This window comes from Protopterus annectens, chromosome 1.part2 (genome assembly GCF_019279795.1).
Source record: "Protopterus annectens isolate FY-2018-M chromosome 1.part2, PAN1.0, whole genome shotgun sequence".
Lineage (NCBI taxonomy): Eukaryota > Metazoa > Chordata > Ceratodontiformes > Protopteridae > Protopterus > Protopterus annectens.
In genome coordinates this window covers 319,322,271-319,337,188 of record NC_056727.1, presented here as the reverse complement: position 1 = coordinate 319,337,188, position 14,918 = coordinate 319,322,271, and positions in this window count along the sequence as shown.

Below are 14,918 nucleotides of genomic sequence, written 5' to 3'. Positions count from 1 at the left end.
AAGACAACTATTTAATTGTAATAAATGCAACACACATGTATGTTCAGCTGCAGCTCTGTATGTCTCTGTGAGTTACTGTGACCGGTCTCCATCATTATGTCTTCCAGGTATGCCGCATGCAAGGCTATCCCCTTATACCCACTTGGAAGATGAGGCCCTCATCCCATACCTACATGACAATCATGATATCCTGTTCAGCCATGTGCCACAGGATGCACAGCAGCAGGATGCCCTGTGGATGGAACTTCACAGGAGGGTTAATGATGTGGGTGGCCACAACCGCACATATCAGCAGGTGCGCAGACACTGTACAGACCTCATTAGATGGGTGAAACAGCGTGCGAATGCAATCCCCAGGTAACAAGGTGCAACAGGTGGTGGACCACCAACCCAGCCCCCACTCACATGTACTGAGGAGCTACCGGCCAACCTGGGGACACCTGCAGAACAACATCCACCATCCACAAGCCTTAGCCAATATTGTGGAGGTGGGTGTCTCTCAACCACCGAGCCTTGAGTTGCTTGGTAAGTCACTACTGCACCTATAACAACTATATTCCATATAGTCACATGTGTCACTGTACAATATGTAATGTAACATCGTATGCAAGGCATGTATACACACATGCCGCATACTATAGCATGCTACTCTGTCTATGCACATATGTACATACACCATAGTATAGTCTAATGTACTGGTGTATATGTTAACATGTACATTGCACCCTGTAGCTATCATACAGGCGTGGATAATGCTCATACTGCTGTGTTACCCCTATTTAGGTACCTCTGGCATTCCACTGTGACAGCAGCCCGTTGCAAGTGAGACTGTTATTATTTATCAGGCATCGCAATGCACAGATCTATCTGCCATGTGGCCATTTACCACATGTACACATAATGTATGGTCTTGTCACAATATACAGGTCGGACCTGCAATGCATCACAATGGCTACCCATGTGCAACACTTGCAAACTATGTGAATCACCGACATGAATCCTCACAAACTGTCATTGCCAGATGTGTGGACAGTTGTGCATACAATGGTGGAGGTGCTGTTCACTGTAGGGACATGTACTACAGATCAGAAGTACACATGTGGGGAATACAAACAGTACTACACAGTGACCTGGAGTATGGCCAGCCCACAGGATTCACTGGTGTGGATCATAGCCATGCTATGAATGTCACACAATGTGATGTGCTATCTTGACATGTCCATAACATCTAGTGGCCTGGCTGAAACACTGCCTAACTATCCTGAAAAACATATCCCATATGCCAAGCATATCACCCTTTGTCTGCATAACCCTGTCATCAGTGGAGTATATGACATCTATGGGTGTATGTCATATGGGACAACACAGACATGTGAAATAGACGTCTGTCACAATAATTTGGCCAACACATGTACACACATGGCCATGGAGGATGGCCAGAGACATTAAGCAACACACACAGTAGACGTGATGTGTTTGTGTGCACACCCTGTCATACAATGGCTACACATGGTCCAACTATGGCCTTTGTGTAATGGTTATATTGCAGATGTGGAACACTAGACATCCTACAGGCCTGGGCACATCTTGGGTAGGCATGACATCAATCCACCACATAAGATGTGTTGAACATCTTGAGTGTGTCACGACATGACAGCAGTCACCTGTACAGTATCCACATCAGCCCACAGATACAGTACATTCCCCTTAATGGTGTCAGACATCAATGTCATTCTTGTTCTTCATCTGTGTGTGTTTGTGTGTGTGTGTGTTACACAGATGTCATGTGGGACATGGTTTACCGACGTGTTCGCCATGTCTGGCCATAGCTGCCAGGCAGCAGCAATATGGTTGCAGATGTGCAGGGGTGTCATCCGTATACCCTTCAGTGACCTGTGTCACACATTCCACTTCATGGTTTAGTGTGTATACACCTCAGTGATGTGGGTCACATTCCACAGTATATATGTATTGCATCTGAACACAGTCATGGCTATGAACTGTGTCTGTAACTCACACTGTATAGCAATAGAGATGCCTCATGATTCCCTACAATGGCCATGCACATCAGCTAAATGTGCAGTATATCTGTAGGGCGGACAGACAACACTGCATTGGGACACCATTACCCCACTGTATATTTGACAGGACACCATTGTGTTAAACATGTATGCATGTCATTGCACACATTAGCAGATCACATATCATACTACATGTGATTGTCAAGGTCATATGCCAAACATCAGGCAGGTGTACTGTTAACCTGTGCTGGTCTACATGGTGTAACACAGGGATGTATGCTAACTACTACTATGATTGTGTAATTTGCATGCCTTCTGCTATGACACATGCATGCTGTTGTGTGCAACCCAGGGATGTATGATAACTACCACTATTATTGTCTGTGCTGCATGCTGTCTGCCATATCACATGCATGTTGCATGCCTTCTGTCATATCATATGCATGTTGGGTGCCATAGCGTGTGTGTCTGTGTGTGTGTCTGTGTGTGTCTGTGTGTGTGTCTGTGTGTGTGTGTCTGTGTGTGTGTCTGTGTATGTGGGTATGTGTGTGTCTGAGTGTGTGTGTCTGTGTCTATTGTATAGATTGTAATGTACAGTTCTTGTCTGCCCCTCACAGATGATGTAGGTGCGTTGCCCTCCTGCGGTCCATCTGATGTTAGTGTCCCCACAGACTCTAGCAGTGATGATGAACGTATGATTGAGGCACAGGCAGGGTTGTCAGGGGCTGAATCTGTGCCATTGGTTGCCATTCCACCTATACCCCCTCATCCCTGCACACAGATCCCATGCCTGCACATACCCCATCACCAGTGGCCACAGAGGAAGGACAGTTGGCATGTGATAGCTTGGAACAGGAAAGTGTGGGGGTTATGGAAGGTGCGCCTGCACACCATGGTGTCAGCCAACTGACTGGTGGTGCCCCACGCAGGCATGTGGCCAGTGCTGCTCATAGGAGGACCTCTGGCCAACATGCCCCTGCAAGACAGAGTGCAGCAGCTGGTGTCACCAGACACATGTTTCAAGCTGTAATGGAGGCACAGGTACATGCTGAATGGCACAACAGAGAAGATCAGAGGCTTCAGAGGGCTGCTGTCTGTTCTTTAAACAACAACATCCAGGCAATGGTAAATGCTCAACAGCAGATTGCTGAAGCTTTGGATAGACGGTTGGGTGACATGGTTGAAGTCCTTGACAGTGGCATGACAATCCATGAGCGTGAGCTGTCTGTGTTGAAACATCTGCTAGGAGTGAGGCATCAGGCATGTGGACGTAGGCCTGCTACATCACCTGTTTCAGGTCTATGTGAACAAGCTACCGCACATGTCCGCTCCCATAGTGGCGGTAGCAGTAGCAGTGCAGCTGGTGCTGTGCTGTCCACATCACGACACAGCAGGCAACATGCACGTGGCCCTGGATGGTCCCAACAGGGACACGGTTCCAGTGGACAAGTGTCATCAGACAGTACCCAATCTGCACCTCTGCCTGGTAGTGCCTGTGCAAACCCTGGCAGGCACAGGTCACATGTCCATGGCCAGACACCGTGAACTGTAAAACCTGGCCTGTACAGTCCACAGATGTCAATAATACCCCTGTGTAGGCCAGACAAATGCCAGAACTGTGTGCATACAAACATGCACGCACCAGAAACATATGTAGGGCACCGCAACACACACATGCATAACATCCACACACTCCCAATTAGATCAAAGGCCCTAACCCACACACATGATGTCATCCAATGGTGCAGCCTAGGCCTCTGGCAAACATTATCACCCTGTGCATATGATGATGCCTGTGCCGCATCCCTGACATCCACACCATCGGTGCAGGGACATGCTCATATGGTCTGATGCATAGGGTGAACAGACTAGGAAGATAAGTGTAGTTTACAATTGTTAAGTACTGTTGACAGGCAGCAGACATACCATGTACTACAGGTGTACAATGCATTTTGTACTGTTAACAGTATGTGTCTTGTGTAACAACAGTAACTACATGTTGGTCATGATGTTCTGCTTTCCTCCTTCAGGTCTAATTGCACGTGACAGTGGATGTCAATGTTTGCAGTTAGGGTCCCATATGTCAAAGTGGACTACTCACAGGTATGTATGAATATACCAGCATGCACCATGTAGCTGCCACATAACAGTGAGAATGTCCCATGTTCCGAACACGGCTACTGAATCAAGAGCATGATAGCTGTGTATTAAGCTACTGTGGCTACAGACGAGACATCCATACTGGGTGACATCACAGATAAAGTTACATGGAGTGGTGAGGTAAGAGAGCGGTCTAGCTGATTACAAGGGTAGAGGCCAGTGGAAAGTGTGATGCCTCATTGGGAAGCATTAATACACGTTTCCATGACAGGATGCCAACACACAACTGCATCCACACACTCAGGTTTTGACACACATGTATTCAGTGACACAGTAACACACCCACACACTCACGGATTCACCTACACAGTAACACACACTCACACACAGTTGCTACTGTTGAGGTGAGGACCCCTGCCTATGTGCAAATCATCATTACAGTTCTGTGCACCTACATGACGGGCCACAGAGAATACACATGTACAGGTAGCCAGTATGGCCTATGATCAGGGACATCAGCACGGATAGTAGATTGCATCACCTGGATGGGGGGGTCTCATCAGTTCAGTATGGTAACATACATCCTCACTCCAGGGACCACACACACACACAAACACACACACACACACACACACACACACACACACACACACACACACACACACACACAAACACACTGTGGCATTCACTACTGAATACACCTATGTCACACACATACAGATACCTCACATGTGTGAGATACACGCCCCTGCCTATGTCCTGCTTTCTACATTGCAGTCTGTACAGATGTCTACACTAGTGTACAGGAGAGTGAGTAACAACTGAGATGTATTCTCCACCATAAGTGACATATATGGACACACACGCAACCACACATGTCAGTACGGTGAATCAAACCCTGCCCAGCTCATGATATGTATGACAGACTTACAGCGGTATTGCACGTTACAAAGTGTACTGATGCTTCCTTTGGCAACAGTGCTGATATATGCGCACACTACGTCTTAATTGTTACAGGTGTCAAGTGATTTACCTTCGGTGTCACCCTGACTACTGTCTATGTTGTGTGTTATGTCCTTCAATTAATGAAACCATTGCTTACATGTTACACAGGTTATTGTAGGACCGCTTGTGACACACCTGTGAGCTGTCCTCAGCAAACATCCATCTGCAAAGATGCCCCACCACTTAGTTATTTCCACACATCTGTCCATACTTGAGGTACATCTTTCCATACATTCAGCATATCACCATATACAGTTGGCAATGTTGAGGCTGCATTGCATCTGCATGATGTACTAAGATACACGTCACCTGCATACATCAGCAACTGTACACGCATGGTATCTGAACACACACCACTACATGTACATGTGTGTAGGTCCTACAATCCTGTCATTTGGGCATGTTTGTAGGCATTGCAATTGGTGGACATGTGTAATGACATACATGACACATTGACTGTTGTATGATATGATAGGTGTAATGGGTGACCTGTACAGAGGGAATGTAACCTCTGTCAACATTGATATCACACCTTATGTACTGTTAGCATTCAGCAGCCATGGACCTACATTCCATGTGCATGCGTGTAATGGCTGTAGCCACCTGTCTGCACAAAGGACAATAACAGCTATGCATGTTGTGTGTGTGTGGCAGCATGTACAGGTACATGTATGTTATATCCAAACATGAGGGTGTGTACTGGTGTACAGCAACAGTCATCTGCTAATGCTGTAAATAACTGAGGGCCCCTGGTATGTGTACAGCTGACCTGGTTACAGACAGTAGTATCATTGCATTGCATAACACATGATGCAACTGTGTCAGTACATGGGCACTCTCTACAGTTGATGTAGAGCTTGATGCAGTCCACTGGTCAAGGGTCACATGGTGGTGTACTCTTATATGTCCTACAACATGTATGGATGTGTGTTGGTGGTCCGAGGGCATGGTGGTGTCTGAGGTTTACATCCTAGAATGCAGCATTTGACACTGTGTCCTGTACCTGACTCATCTGTGATGCCTTTCGTGGGGGTACCGGTCAGTACATGTGAGTGGCCTCTATGTATGTGGGGACACCACCACCTGGAGCGGTCCTTACCTGTGTTATGGCCCACATGTCTGGTTCTGAGGTATATGGTGGTAGTGCTATTGTGCACTACAGAGCCTTCAGCCAGGTGTTCCTCAATGCACAGATGTCAGTACTCCCCATTGTTGGATGTACAGTGAGCAGCTGTGATTATGGACACTACACATCTAGCACTGGTTAGCATAAGCATACAATGCAGTTGTCCTCTAGGTGTCAGGGTGTTATCCTGTGTTTAGAACATTTGCCTTGGAATGGCATTATATGGGCGGATGCAACTTGGGTATTATCCCCACTCTCTTGAATCATGGATGCATGCGATATGTGTCAAAGGCCTGTCTAGTGTCAGTCATGTCATCCCAGAATGACAAACACTGGACAACCTCGTACTTACAGCAGGACATTGGCTCATTGTGTTGGTCAAGCAGTTGCCAAACCTAGCAAGGCTCATTGTGTTGGTCAAGCAGTTTTCACTCCTAGCAAGACATCACTGCGAGTGGTGGTATTGTGCTTGGTATAGGATGGTACATCTAAGGTGACGGACAGCAGCAGACGTTGTGTAAAAGACCGGTGTCAGATATATGTAGAGCAGCGTTCCTGCTAACAATGACAACTACTAACACCAGAGCCCATTACAATGTGTTCTTTACGTCTAACTGTAATAGCATGGCCACTGTGGCCTTCGGTGTTTGGAATCAGAGTGCATCCCAGACAGCCCTGTGCTACTAAGTGTATGAGCATGCCAAGTATAACCTTGTGTAGATGGACACATAATGCATTCCAAACAGCCCTGTGCTACTAAGTGTGTGAGCATGCCCAGTGACACCTTGTGTCGGTTATGTGCCTCTGTGTATGGGCATGGCCATTGTAACCCTGTATAGTGATAGTAGTCGTCCATTCCACAGATGGGCATACTCCAGGTCAGGATGGATTCCTACTTTAAACACACAGGTTCACAGGTGTGTACATCTTAACTGCCAGCATCCTTGTTGATGTCCACATTCCTAGAAGGTCATAATGACAACCTTGAAATGTGTAGTCTGTGTGGCGTGACTCATAACTATGTAGTATTGTAATAGTGATCTGTAGCTAGGCAGGTGTTCCATTCCCACCAATGGCATGTGTGTGTTGTGTGGGTGTGTGTGTGTGTGTGTGTGTGTGTGTGTGTGTGTGTGTGTGTGTGTGTGTGTGTGTGTGTGTGTGTGTGTGTGTGTGTGTGTGTGTGTGTGTGTGTGTGTGTGTGTGTGTGTGTGCCTGTGCGCTCTGGGAGTGCTGTGTTCCAGTAATCTCAGTAGGCATTCTGTAACTGCGTAATGCTGTAGTGTAATAAAGAAGTTAGGTCGGTGTTCTAATCTCAGACTTGCCGTGTGTGTGTTTGTCCCTGTCTGCCTGAGGACTGAATAATGCTTTTAGACTGCTCACACTCCATACAATTCTTATACCCACCTTTGGCAAGGCTGACGATGTCACCCACCTACAAATACACCTCTGGGAGTGCTGTGTTCCAGTAATCTCGGTAGCGTGTTCTGTAACTGTGTAATGCTGTAGTGAAATAAAGTAGTTAGGTCAGTGTTCTAATCCCAGAATTGCCAAGTGTGTGTTGTTCTAGTAATCTCGGTAGCGTGTTCTGTAACTGTGTAATGCTGTAGTGAAATAAAGTAGTTAGGTCGGTGTTCTAATCCCAGAATTGCCAAGTGTGTGTGTGTGTGTGTGTGTGTGTGTGTGTGTGTGTGTGTCTGCCTGCGTTAGACAAGTACAGTGCTTTGTAGTGTATGCACTCTCTGTACAAATCACATGACCACCTTTGTCATTCCTGCTGTTGTTACCCACCTAGGTATACACCTGTAGGCATGCTGCAACCCAGTATTCGCCATAGCGCGTGCCCTAAAAGCTTATTGCTGCAGTGTGATACGGTAGGTAGGGGTTTGTATACAGGACATGGCAAGTGTGTGTTTGTCTGTCAGAGCCTGTGTAGAAGTGACTGTGAGTGTCTTACCATTGGACAGGTTGGGGAGCAGATTTTGCAGTTTTCCTATATGGTGTCCGTCTTATGACACATTGGCCACCTCACGAGGAGTACAGCTGTCAGTCAGCCATGGGACTGTGTTGGTAAGCCAGACCCCTACATCTGGTAAAAAGGCCTGGTGAACAAAATATGCAACCCTACTAGTACCCAGTATATGTCCTGCAGCCATGTGCCTTGCACAAACAATCTTGCCTAGGATATCCCGCTATGTTGCTAGTGCCATGCACATTGATGACAGATAGTAGGCATGGTGTGAATGCAATGGTTTGCAGAGGACATGGCACCCTGTACAGCGGTACAATAGGCACATATATGTGGACATTGTGCCTTCACTATGTTCCACACTGGATGCCTGCAACATATGTGGTGCCATCAAATGTGATCCACAGAGGCCATACAATGCTGTACACATGTGCCCTGTATGGACCCATGCCACTGACACCACAGAATACCTGTATCATACTATCAATGCAGGTGCAGGGTCGACCTGCTCACTATAAGCAGGTTTCACCACACCAGGCCAGTATTGGCATATCGGGGGATAACAGGCTGTGTACACAACATGTGCCTGCCAAACCGGTACACCTGTACATGTCACTGTACAGTATTGTGTGACATGCATATCCCAGGCAATGTCAATGTGAGGGACTATCACAGACATGGCATGCATTGCAAAGCTATGGCCATACACATTGGTAACCAGGATGTCAGGGCAGATCATGCAGTACCCATCTGTGTGGGACATTGCAGACACTACAACCCTGCACTACACACAATTGTCAGGTGATGCAATGCCAAGGATTCCTCCTCACCCAGCCTTGTACAGCCATCTTGCACAGCCAACCACTACACACCCATGAAGCAATGCATACATGCATGCCAGTACTGGCACCTTGTGTCTGTATGTGGGTTGTGATGCTCCCAACCACAGTCACTACCAGTATAACCCTCGTTGGCATACCAACAGATGTCAAACACTTTCACATGCCCTAGCCCATTGAACCTCTGGATATCCCCTGTGGTGCATGTAGTCCTGTGCAGTACTGCAGTGTGGCAAAGTAAGTAGTTAGGTTGTGTATTTGTGGTCCTGGCAAATAGTGTCAATGCGTGTCGATTAGAGAGTGTGGTTGTGGTGACAATGGCATCTGTTCACGTGGACAGCCATGTGTGCCACACCTAATGTATGTCTACTATATCTCTGTTGCAGATGTCACTCACCTACACACATATATGTTCTTACAGCACAGCAACATGTTGCCTTTGTGGCACATGTAGTAACGTCATGCACATGTAATAGTAATGAGTAGTCAGTCAGGGGTTTGACCCCTGTACTGTTAGGTGTGTGGCAGACGATGCTTAGGGTAAAGTCTCCAAGCCCTTCCCTGGTGTACTTTGCCTGTCCCACCCACACACTTTCTGGTGGATGTGAAGGAGTATACCTGCACAGCAGCAGCATGTGTATTGTAAGTGATGGGCATGGTCGGGTGATGGTCTCTGCACCTATTGCAGTCCTCATCTAGCTGATTGCATGTGAAACAGCTGTGATGGTGTTCCCATAGCCATCCGCATGATAAACAGAGTACACTATCTAGGGAAAACATGTTGGTATTTGGCCATGACAGTCGCTGTGAGTGGTACCTGGATGTGGTGTTCTGACACGGCATCACAGATGATATATGGATGTACCTCAAGCATTTTGCACAGTGGGAAATAGCCTAAAGACAGGAGGGTGATATGCCACACATGACTACAGCATGTAAATGTAGCAATGCAGCATTGAGACTACTGCCTGTTTAACATGTGTGTGGTAGTGGTTATTCTGCATGTTATAATGCAGACATGACAGTACTCTGTTCATGAGGGGCCCCCATCTGTAGGGCCATCTGTGAACTGGTCAGTGTGTGCAACCATTTGTTTCCTGTGTTACACACTGAACACACATCTGTGCACAGCAGAAGCATAATGTGAGGATTGCAGACAGTACATGATGATAGGGATGTGTTACTACCTTTGCATCCCTGACTGGGCATGGGTCACATGAGACAGTGATATGACAGACACTGTCTGGGGTTCCCAGTGACAAGCCAATAATGGGCAACTGTTCATAGCTGCGGTCACACGTCTACTACACATTGTACAAATGGCATGCTGTATATATGCATGTGTTGTGCTCCCTCTGCAAATGTATACCATCTGTTGTGTTGGTTTGATGGTGATATCTATGCATACTGATGTAGGTAATCCTGTATGCAGTTGTGTTGGGTTGATGGTGATATCTATGCATATTGTTGTAGGTAATCCTGTATGCTGTTGTCTATCTCTAAGCTATATGTGGGTTTAAACTGCAACACTATAGGCTGAATGGGTTGGGAGGTTCCGGCAGAACCTCCTGTCCCACCTCAGCTGACCATGGCACTGGGCACTAGCACATCTGGGGCCCAGCCTTGGACATCAACCTCTGTTGGCTCTGTGCCACCTTCTGGTGGTACCACCACTGAGGATGGAGCATGTCCCCCCTGGGAGCAGGACCAAACAGGTACAGGTCTGCTGTTGTGCGGTCCCAGACATGTTGCGTTGGGGGCTCACTAAGGGGTTCTGAAGCCAGATATGCAAGGTCAAGGGCAGAGTGTCACATTTACAGGGTGATGCTGCCCCTCCTGGACAGCCCCCAGCACTGCCTCCTTTGCAGCTGTTTAGGTGCAGTGGCAGTTGCCCATGGCTGGAGACCTCCGTCCCACTGTTCCCATGGGCTTGTGAATGCTGAACACCCATCCCCGTCCAGGGTGTATCCTCCACATGTGTCATATACCAACCCTGTATGCTGTCTTTTCTGTGATCCTACCCTACCTATCCTCCACGGCCATAACTACACTGCTTCCCCTACAGAAACATAAGGCCAATCAGCTCCTAGGATAACATCTGCCCTATACATAGCTGTCCATTTCACACACGTGCCCACTGGACACATATAACCCTTGTAATATGCATCACAACATACTCCTGTTATCCTCACCCCTGTCCCTCAGGCGCAAGATCCTGGTATGCACATCACTCCTAAATGGTCCAGGTACAAGTGATGAAGATGCCCCATTGTACACACAACACTACCGGTCCCTCTACGGTTACCCCATTTACCTTTATCATGTTGATGATGTTGCACACAGCACCTTGCAAGAGTGCTGTTCACACATAATGATTGGACAGGTACTGTTGTGTTAATGTACAGTACATGCACAGAGTGATGTATACGGCCAATGTACAACTATTTGCATGTATGAATGACACATGTCTTTCTGAGGGAGTCTTGAGATCACATAGAACAACACCACTACATAATACAGGTGTCGCTGGTGTTTCCTCTTTCATTTATTCATTTGCAATGCTTTGTTGCCACATGGTATGTTCCTGATATATCTCTATATATGTATGTACCTATATGCTGGACATAAACACTCACATATACATCTACATGATGGGATACATTCCTATACTGTTGAATGACTGCGCTGTATGATATGTTTGTGGTACTGTCCGTTGTCTGTATATCTGCCATGGTGTATTGGTAATTCACATTAGTTGAGTGTGCAGGGTCCTGGTTCTGACCCTTGCAGAGGACGTTTATTTGGTTGCAGGGCAGAACAAGGCCATTGGATACGAATGGTGTAAGGCACATTAAAGCAGTTGGGAGTGTGTGTGCGTGGGTTTGCACAGTGTTAAGCACTGCTGACCTCTGGTTACAGCTTCTTACACTCGGTTAGCCTCTACAATGCTTTACCAGTGCAATACTTGCATACTGGTAGCCAAACACGCTTACACCCGCTCACTCCCAAACTTGCAAATGCACTGACATTGGTGCTTGCATCTGTCACTCACACCCCTGGGTGGGAGCGAGGACCACAATATTACCTTGTGATGCCTATTACATCGGACTACATGGCTACAGTATCGGGAATGGCTGCCCATTAGGCGACTGCATGGCGTACGACTGTACGGAATCAGCGGCCTGTCCGGTGAATTAATCATATTATTTGTGTGTTCCTTATACAATCTGCTCCCATCTGGTTGATACATGGGAAATGAGACTCTTCAATACAGACAAGTAATTGGGTTTTGGAAGCCACATCCATTGGCCGAGTCATGCTACCGCATACCTATTATAGGTTTGCCACCTTTTCAATTGGCCAAGGTGGGGCTTTAGGGTTAACATCTGTCCCACTTTGTGAGGGACAGTCCCTCTTTAAGCAGTTGTGTCCTGCAAAAATAATCAAGACATAGCAAATGTCCTGAGATTATAGGACAATATTATATCCTAAGCTTCTTTAATAGTTGCATAAAACAGTTATTTTTTATATAACTTCTATATGTTATGTGAAGTAGCATAAGCAATTAAATGTTACTAGAATAAGCTTTTATTTGTGCCAATAAGTAAAATTCTGTACTATGCATGGCTGTAGGTATGTTTTGTCCCGGAAAGTCTGACATTTCTACAGAACATGTCCCACTTTGGGCATTTGAAAAGGTGGCAACCCTATAGGACCTTTATGTAGAAATGTCAGATTTTGCAGGGCAAAATATACCCACAGCCAATACAAAGGAGAGTACTTCACTGTTTTGCCTAACTAAAAGGTTATTCTTGTAGCATTATAGCTGCTTATACTGTTTCTTATAACATTTAGGTGTTTCAGATACAAAATAATTGTTTTATGCATCTACTACAGACAATATAGGAAATATTTGTCCTAAATCACAGGACATTTGCATGATTACAATTATTTTGCAGGACACAACTGCCCAAAGGGGAGTGTCCCTCGCAAAGGTTGACAGGTGGTAACCCCAACCCTATTATTCTATCATCTTTCTAAGGTAGTCGGCGGAACATGTGCTTTTCTGTCACTAGCAGACCTCTCATACAAATGGGGAAGAATGAACACTGAATCAGGGACTGCATAACAACATCAGGGACACATTTAGAAGTTTGGTGCTATTAAGCTGACACATTGATGGACCCAGAGCACATATGTATTCATACACATTGTCTGAGGTACATGCTGTTTATGACTCTTACATGTTGTCATTATTCATTACATGTATTCCGCCACCTTTCCTCCTAATATCACTAGTTCTAGGAGGGTTTAGTTGGGACTGAGTAGATTCTGATTTGTAATCCCGGATGCCCCTGGTAATCGGGGACAGTTCAATGATATGGTGCCTATGTGTTCCCCCAATGGTTTACGGACTATCCAGTAGATGTGCCCCTAATGTTTGGAAGGTATGGGTGTCTGCATACCCACATCAGAATATTACTTACATCCACGGGGCGGTCCTAATAATACTCTGCCAGCCAACACCTGCACGCCTAGGCCCATAATCACATACCCATAGTTCCCCTACCTGCCACTCCTCTACAGCACTCATCCTTACTGTGGGCGCAGGTGGGGTATAAACACACCCCTACACACTGCCCACTCTCCCAGTGTTGGGACATATGTCGTACGTTGTGTCAACCCATGTGTTATCAAGCTTGCACAACCTACTGGTCCGTGTACAGCTACATCCTGGTCACATCAATCTTTACAGGGCTTGGCTACAAGAACTAAATTTTTGGTGTCCCACAAGGGACATCGCTGTCCATGTTTAAAGTGTAGACCTTGTAGATCTCTCCCACTGGTAGTTTCCTGCTGGTGATCTGGGAAGCAGTGGTGTATTTACCTTTATTGTGTGTCTGTATGTCTCACCGGCCTAGCTGGGAGGGGTGGGAGGTAGACGTTTGTTTATTGGACCTCCCACCAACATATGCCCGGACTGAGCATATGTTACCCGTAACTGCTGTATCATATCCTAGGTATATACATGGGTATATTTACTGTAACATATATATATGTATATATATATATATATATATATATATATATATATATATATATATATATATATTTACATTAATATATACAGATATATCTGCATATGTATGCATACATGTATATTCATATCTTGCTGTATGTATATATATATATATATATATATATATATATATATATATATTATATAAAATCTAACAACATATGGGTCTATGGTTATCTGCATATGTATAGAGTCATATGTGGGTATGTATCTGTATTCTTTCTCTGTATGTATACATTCACACTACGGCGAGGGAGAAGCATATCTCTATCTCACTATGGGTACATATACACACACATAGCTCTACTTATATGCGTCTACATCTGGTTATTCTGTTCCATGGCATATAGATTACACTTTGCTTTTGTGGGTCTCGCAGTGGGTGTGGCTGCTCGTAGGGTGACGCCTCTGCCCAATGAACACATTCGCTTGCATCCCTAGGGCTGTCCATATTGCCCAACATCAGCCAACACCTGCACACCTAGACCGATAAGTAGCTACCCATAATTCCCCCACCGCCTTCTCGAATACACCCACCCTTACTCTGGGACCTGGTGAGTTCTGGACACACCACTACACGCTGCCCACTCTCCACTTCACTGGACCCATTTCATACAATTGTCTCAGCCCATGGGTAATCTGGGTTACCCACCCTTGTATACTGTGTCCCCCCCGGGTGTATCCTGCCTGTGGTCTGGGGAGCAGTGGACACTTTACATTGTTTGTATGTTATGTTCCTTTGTCCGGCTGTAGGGAGGGTGGAAGGGCATGCTGCATGTGT